This window comes from Siniperca chuatsi, linkage group LG11 (assembly GCF_020085105.1).
Source record: "Siniperca chuatsi isolate FFG_IHB_CAS linkage group LG11, ASM2008510v1, whole genome shotgun sequence".
Taxonomy (NCBI): Eukaryota; Metazoa; Chordata; class Actinopteri; order Centrarchiformes; family Sinipercidae; genus Siniperca; species Siniperca chuatsi.
The window spans coordinates 24,055,752-24,063,936 of NC_058052.1; the positions used below are offsets into that span (position 1 = coordinate 24,055,752).

At 39.4% G+C, this 8,185-nt stretch overlaps 1 protein-coding gene across 8 annotated transcripts in view; it reads right to left on the minus strand.

The window, feature by feature from the left end:
* Positions 1-8,185, minus strand: part of LOC122884166 (N-acetyllactosaminide beta-1,3-N-acetylglucosaminyltransferase 2-like) — a 200,026-nt gene extending 191,841 nt beyond the window's left edge. For 5 of the 8 annotated variants that reach the window (XM_044213630.1, XM_044213629.1, XM_044213635.1 and 2 more), the window contains exon 1: positions 7,989-8,184. The gene's annotated coding sequence lies outside the window, so the exon portion shown is untranslated. Of the gene's footprint in view, positions 1-7,988 lie in introns of all 8 variants that reach the window. The other 3 variants (XM_044213628.1, XM_044213627.1, XM_044213625.1) reach the window with 1 other exon arrangement.

The window sequence follows — 8,185 nt, forward strand, 5'->3', positions numbered from 1 at the left end:
AACGACGCCATCCGCGACTAACTAGTGGATGATCTCCCCTCGCTCTACCTCCTCCCGTGCGGTCTACTGACAATCGCACACAATCTGCAGAGAAACAGAGAGAGATGGTGGATATTTTACAAGTACGGCCCAGGTAAAAACAACAGTGATCGTTTCAATAGGCAACGTCACTAACAACCAAACTCTACTCACCTCCAGTGTGTTGGGTAGATTTTTTTGTAATTTTTGGGTGAAGTTACTTTTAAACCTGCATATACTGATGACATTTTAGCCATTTGGGGGCAGAGCAACAAGTTGTGAACACATCACTGACATATAATCACCTTTTAAAACTTGTTAGCAAGCAGTTGCCTACTTACACATCCAGCAAATATGGAGCAACATTAGAAATCATTTGGAGTCGTGTTTCTGGTCACCTGGCGAATGTAAGTCAGTCCAATATTCACTCTTCTTCTAGCTCTGCTCTGACCTCCAACAGCTCATGTGAAAAATATTTGGCTATTTAGCTGCTAAATGCGCCATTATATTCACCAGCTGGTAGCTAACTTTGTCTACCTGCCGTCTGGTGCTGGGCAGGTAGTGTATATTGGGTATATCAGAGCTTTTTTGCTGACAAAAGAAGCTTGATGTGGCTGGAGATGGGGTTGATGAGAGTGGTGAGAACGAACCAAAACAGTAAACTTGTAGGCCAGAAACCAAAATAACAAGCTGAATGACGGTATAAATGGTCTGGAGAGCTGAAGGGAGATGCAGATTATGGTGGCACACTGATATTATAAAAATATTGATTAGTGCTGCTTTAAGACATTTACTGATGAAACTAATTTGATAAAAGGCGCAATTGTGGTTAAAAAAAAAAAAAAAGCAATCTAATCTGAAGTCAAAATTCTAACGTTTAAAGTATATGCGGCCTTACTGTGTGCTTTTCGGGATGATAAAGCAACTACCAAGAGTGAAAAAGAAAGATATCTGGCTGATGCTGAATTTCTGCATTAAAGATGGACTGACAAAAAGCCTCACTGCAGCTCTGGTGGATTTAATTGTTGAGCCTTTCAGTGTAAAATGGCAAATTGCAACTAATGACAGCAATAATGCAACTAATGCTAATGTAGTGAGGATGGCAACAGACTTATTAAACTGTTTAAGTGATGGAGTATTTTGACAGTTAAACCACATAAACATAAATGAAGCACTTACTACAAGTGAACAGAGAGTAAGATAAAAATGTATCATTTCACAGTTGCATAAAATTATTTTATTTTGAAAGTCAAAGTGAGGTTAAGACCCCTGGTTGAGTTTTGCTTTTCAGCCCTGCATACACAACATGTACTGCAGGGCTGAAAAGCAAAGTGTAGGGGTGAGGTGGGTGTGACTCAGCCACACCCACCTCACCCAGTACACTTCCCTTCTTCTTCCATGAAACAATGAGCTGTACACATGACTGCTTTTCAAAAAGAGGATACTGAAATGTCTACATGGTGCAGCTAGTGTCTGTCCCATTCATAGACTGAATATAAAGATGGATGACGTCCCACTTCCTCCCACTCACTGTACAAAAATTAAGCCAAAATATCCCAGATACGCGAGCTGCCATCTTGCACTGGTGACGTCAATTGGAGCCAGAGTCTGCGCAGTAGTGATCGGGGTTGGAGCCGCGGTATTGAGGTTCCGCCCATACACCTAGTCGAATCAATCGCGAGGCGGCCTCGGCTGTCAAACATGACACGAAACCCCCTTTTTATAACATCAAATAACTAATTACAACCAAAATATATCAGAAAAACGAACACTTGAACATACATGAGTGTGATAAGAACTACCTAAAATGACAGAAACCATCTTTGGGAAAAATGTATTTTACGTGTAATTGGAGTTTATAGTTTGGCCCATGTTCCATCTGCTAACATGGAGGAGTGGTTTATGACCTACACTGCAGCCAGCCACCAGGGGGCGATTGAGACGTTTTGGCTTCTCTTTTGGGGAGCTGTCATGTCGTCCTTTATATACAATCTATGGTCCCATTGTGCAACTGTACTTAATCTCAGCTAAGATCAAAATCACATTAAAATAATTAGATTCTAATTTTTCATGTGCTTTAAGTGAGTGCGTGCGTGCGTGCATGCATGTGTAATTAAGTAAAGGAGAGAGTCACCATAATTCACATACAATGAAGCTGCAGCCTTGGATAACCTTACAATATTCAAGCCTCTTTTGTACAACTCTTATTAGAAATAAAAGATAATGACTTCAAACAGCCTGCAAATGCTATAAATGAAGAGTCATTTGGGAACAAGTTAAGGATGTAGTTCCTGTGCAAACATCAGAGAAGGTATATCTGGTTTCTGAACTATAAACAGATTAGTATGCTACACATCCTCAGGAACTGAGGGCAGGAAGAGGGTATGGGCCAGAGAGAGACGAAGAGCACAGGCAATGGTGCAAAAAAGGTTTCAGTCTACTAACAGAACTGATGTGTCCTACTTTCTGACATAAGCAATAAGAGCTTATTTCTGTGTGGCAAAAGATAATAGTGTAACAGTTTAACCTTGATTTCTACTAACTATCAGCAATTTCACTATAAAAGGCTCAACAGGTCTTTGATGCGTTATTTCATTGCAAAGTTTCAGTGAGGTACGGTGCTTGTGAAATTGTTCGGTGGCAAACTAATTACTCTGTGACTGTATTGTATCCTTGTGCGTAGCCTAACTTCAAACAGCCCAAGAACTGAAGGTTGCCTCATTAACGCAACGTTGTTATCTCTGCCAAACAGTTAACAGACAGGAGGGACAAAACCACCAGCCTCCAAACAAACAGGTGCCAAATTTTGGTTGTTTCCACTACGGGAATTTAACGACCCAAAACCTGGAGCCCAAAATATTTAGTTTAAAATCATAGAAGACTAAGAAAACCAGCAAATATTCACATACGACAACGCAAAAAACAGTGTTTTTGGCATTTATGCTTAAAAAAAAAAAAAAAAAGACAATTAATCTACTATCAAAATGGCTGCAAATTAATTTTCTTTCGATCAACTAATCGATAAATCACTGACACTCCAAGTTAGAGGGAACATAACAGCTACATACTCGTGACGCAAAAAATATGAGTTGGAGCAGCGTTTTGAGTCTCTTTCAACACACTGGCATTGTAATTTAATGACTATGAGGTTTAAGCGCTGACCTTTAACTTTAATGGTGTTCACATACAAATTGAGTTAATAGTGAAGGACTTTTAGCCAGTTTCTTACACAGTGCCCAAATGATGATTGATGATTTATGAGAATGTAGCAGGACAATGATCTCAAACATATAATCAAGGCAACCAATTAGTTTTTTTTAAATGGCCAAATTGTTTTGGACGAAACTGAAAACCGAAACAGGCAATGAAGCGAAGATGTCTACCAACAGACAGTGTTACACTTTAAATTTAAAGCAGAGAGTCACCACTTTATCCTCATAGTGTGCTGGACTACAGAGCCAACACAACAAATATGTGTCACTGTCCTAATACTGTCCGAATGCACCTACTTACAATTATTTAAGACTTTGCTGAAGATATGCAAAGTACCACTTACATAAAGGCTCTGTGAGTGCGTTGGCCATTATAAGCAAAACTGGTGTCAGGTTATTTTTCCCGCTTGCCATTAATGCCTATAAAAGAATTTAAACCCAATGATGTATTTGCCATTTGCTGTCAGCAAAATGACTAACATTATGGACTAATTGCATCCATGCAGCAGTATATCCCTAAGTTGGTTTTAATGGATCTCAGAAAACACTGGCAGCCAAGCACTTTAATAGCAGCAGCTGCTGCTGACTTAGGATAATAAAGTTTGGGTTTAGACTCCTTATAGGCATTATTAGTGATTAAAAATAAAAAAATAAAAAAGGTGAAATGTGGATGTATAAGTCACTAAAGAACTTTGTAACTTTGCTTCTGTGGTTTAACTAGAGTGTCTCATCAGAGAACTGATGCAGTAAGTTGCAACACAGTGGCCAAATTGACATCTATCAGAGTACACACGCCTGACTTCTCTATCCTTCATGGGTAAAAACAACAACAACAACAACAAAAAAACAAAAAAAAAACACTTAAGCCAGAAGAGAAGTTAATGGATGGGTTAAGAAGAGGAGAGTGTGAGTGAAATTATAAATAAGCCACATGTCATGTAAACTGCAGGCCTATGTGTAATCTCAAACATTGATGCTTGGAAAGTGACAATTAGGGCCACATGCTATATTAAAACTCTGAAATTCTGGGAAATACTGTATGCTTGTTTGTTGTCTTAAATGTATTCAGAAGAAGAGATCCATATCAGTTTCTTTTTTGTGCATCCGGTGATATGTCCAGGAGCACAAAAGCTTTGAGCAAGGGGAAAACTTTGAGCCTAGTTCTGTCAAATGTGCATCCAAAGGGATCTTAAGTTACATCCTGTATTGACCACGTGTAGAAACTAAAATTGGTCATTGTGGTTTACAAACGAAAGCTGCGCTCAGAGACTGCATGCACTAGTAGTGCTCTCTTCATAGTCAAGCAGCCGGTTCGTACTCTGTTGTTCCTTAACAAAAGTCAGGTGACTCTTGGGCAAATTGGTGACTAATTTGCGGCTTAATGTGATATATCTAAATGACAAATATTTTCATTTATTGGGGGGGAATGTTTTTTTAATCGTTGAAGGAGGTTAGTTGTTTTTGTCTGATTTCAGTCTGTGCTAAGCTAGGCTACACTCATCTGGCTTACTATGAGTAAGACACCTAAAAGAGAATTTCCTGAAATGTTTTACTTCACTTTTTTTAAAACAGTCATGTAAGTCAAAAGGGACGTTTGGTGAGCCAGAACCCACTGCTAAAAAATTACAAAAAGAAAATCAGGGGCTCAGAATGCCGTTGGTTGTGTTACCTCCTGGTTAGCGGCCAGCTGAAGTTAGCAGAAACTCTGTTGTTATGCTGAGTTTTATTGTTTCATCAACAGACAGATAGTGACCGTGTTGGTGGCAACACAGGACATGAAAACTCCTTCAAAGATTAACCAAAAGGAAACAGCCAATACCAAGAGGGACACGGGAGCTGGTTGACAACAGTGTTTTTGCACTATTCACTCGTGTTATAGCTAAATGTAACAAAATATCTGCAGAGGGGAGTTAATAAGGGGATCATTACTTTATTGTAGCACTTCCATTTGATCAACTAAACATATAGACAATGCCTGCTTGTTTGCAGATTGTTTAGGTGAGCTTACTTAAAGTTGGATGTGATAAGAAGCTCAGGCTAACAGCCAGTGAACACATTCACTCTGGTCTGGTCTGAGGTGTCACCGGAGAAAACATTGGATGCATTGCAAACTAGTACTATTAGGGACTGTCTCTCTAAACAGGACAGTGCAGATTTCTGTGTCAACATGAATGACGACAATGTGGTTATAGTACAGACCTGATTGGATGTCCCCATAATTAGCAGCACCCCTGGCTATTTCCAGGTCTCCCATTTGGGATGTGCTAAAATTACTGACCTTGAAATGAGAGGAAGACTGGTGAAGGGCCAGATCTTTAAATCAGAGGGAATCGCTGCACCCTTCTAGCCAAAATTCAGTACTTCATTCAACAAGCCACATTTATTTACAAGTAACGCCTTTGAATGCTCCCCAAAAATTATGTTTTTTGAAACTGTACTGACTTTGAAGTCTCTCTACAGTGTGGTACACCAGAAATTATTTAGCCCTTTAGCTTAAAACAAACAGTCTGCAACTAAAGCAGCCTGTTTTCTGCTATTCAACAAAGTCCATCCAACAATGAATAGTCAATCTGCCTTTGGCATTTGTGTTTTTGAACACATGTTCTAGGAAGAAACTTATTACTCATCCCTGTTCATCTCCACAACCCCAGAAACTGTTAGTAACTCAGTTAGGGGTGCATTAGGTGGCACAGATTAGGCGAGATGAAAACATGAGTGGGTAGAGAAAATACCCTGTTATGTAAAAAAAGGTCACATGTTTGATTCAATCAACAGGTGAATGCACGTCCCGTGAAAGTGTCTGAGCAGAAATCTGGAGCTCGTGCCTGCTCACTGAGTGTTGCTGAGCTGGAAGAAATCAGCAGCAAATGTCTTACAATAACAACTCTACACATGGTGTGGAGAAATGATTGACTATTTATGCTGTGTGAGTGCTGGCTGTATCTGAATTGCAGAATGGCTTTGAGATGACCAAAGAGAGTGTTAAACCATTTGACCAACGTAAAGAAACCTTTTCTGTATTTAAAATGGAAGAAAAACCTTTCTACCAACACCTCAATATTTATCATAGCTACTTGATACTGCAAATGAGCACCAAATTGGATTTCTAAAAAGCACAACCAGCATAACATGCTCTTCCCTAAAATCTCTCTCTTGCAGTCACGCACAAATACACACAAACATGTCATTTTAACACGCACCAAAAAGACACGCATACTGTTCTGTATTGGGCTAGTTGTATCACAACTAGAGATGAAAACATGAGTGGGTAGAGAAAATCATTTCTGTACTCCAGTACTCCAGGTTGTAGTCATTATCATGACTACAACCTGGAGTACAGAACAGAAAGCTATAAAAGGCAACAACATATGAATCCAAGATAATATATACATGGTTTGAGATTTGTGATGGAAAAATACAGCCAAACTACCAAGCAAGTGAATAATTTTGTTCCAAAAATTGGTATTTTCTAAATAAACTCTCTAGTTAGATCATGATCAATCAGGAAAAGATTTGGCATAAGAGAAAAACAGCTTATGTGACTGCTTTCTGAAAGTAAAGCTTATTCATTTCTTAATTTTATTGCCATTTATTTAATAATGTCCACTGTCTGGTCATAATTTAGCCCAAATTTTATTTACCAGCAGATACAGAAATTCGCCCTTTACTGGATGAGGGCTACTCATCCAAAGTGTGGTTTGGACTTTTCCCATCTAAACATAGCAGGGCTACAGAGCTGACACACACATCTGTGCAGCTGTGGAAAATGTTGCTCATGTGATTAAAAACTTATATCTTGGAGAGCACATATGGCACCAGAGAGAGAGGACAGGCAGAGGAAGAGGAGAGCAGACTACTAGATCTAGACTAGGAAGTTATCCAGGTCTGTTCAGGTTAAAAATGCAGGTTACCAGAAATAAAAAGGCAGACAAAAGAGCCATTCAGAATTTATTCTCTCCGTTATCTCCTTCAAATATTGGATTAACCTTAACCTGCTTTCCTGACACAAACATTTATTTGTTTTTGTCTCTTTAAGGTTTCGGGGACACTTGGCAGATAGTGTGGTCAACTTTGTGTGTTACACTGACCAGGGCAGCGACTAATGATTATTTTCATTACAGATTCATCTTTTGGTTATTTTCTTTTACCATAAATTGATCAATTGCCTAAACAAATATCTGATAACTGTGGAAAATGCCCGAGGTGATGACTTCAAACTCCCTGTTTTGTCCCAAATATTCAATTTACTTTTAATTTGACTAGCCAACCTTCAAATAAGAAGCAGTGAATGTTTGCTATTTTGGCTTGATGGATGCCTTTAAAAAGGATTATTCAATCAGAATTGTTGATTAACTTTCCATCGATCCACTAATCAATTTCCACCACTCGTTTCAGGCCTCGCCATAGGTTAGGACAATGATGTATCTTCAATGTTACTACATTTATATTGCTATAGCATATGTGTTTTCCCCATAGGCGTTTCATGTTGTTAACGTTACTTCTTATTCACTTCTCTTTGTAATCTTCCTAATGAGAGTAACGCTACCCAAGCGAGTACGTTATGGCCACATATCCCTTAAACATATACGATATGTAGCCTATTACTTAATGTAGTCTCACGCACATCCACGCAGTAAGTCAACTATAAGGTAGCTATCTCACTGGGTAGGTTAGCTTACGTCTGCGTGAACGGTTAATTTAGATGGTCGCACTTGATGTGAGCTGTTTACTCCTGTGACGTCCTGACAGTGAACTCACTTGTTTCCAGCCGTCCTCGTCAGCCCAAAGTCACCCCCAACAGCCGCGGAGAAGTTAATAAATCCATGCGTCCTTTTCGGTGGCTAAAAGTCGTCTTTTTCGCCGTGACTGGACTCACTTCGCAGACGACTGGAGACTCCTGGCTAAGAGCACCGACTTGTTTCAGTGATTTCAACACTGGTGACGCTGCGCGCTGT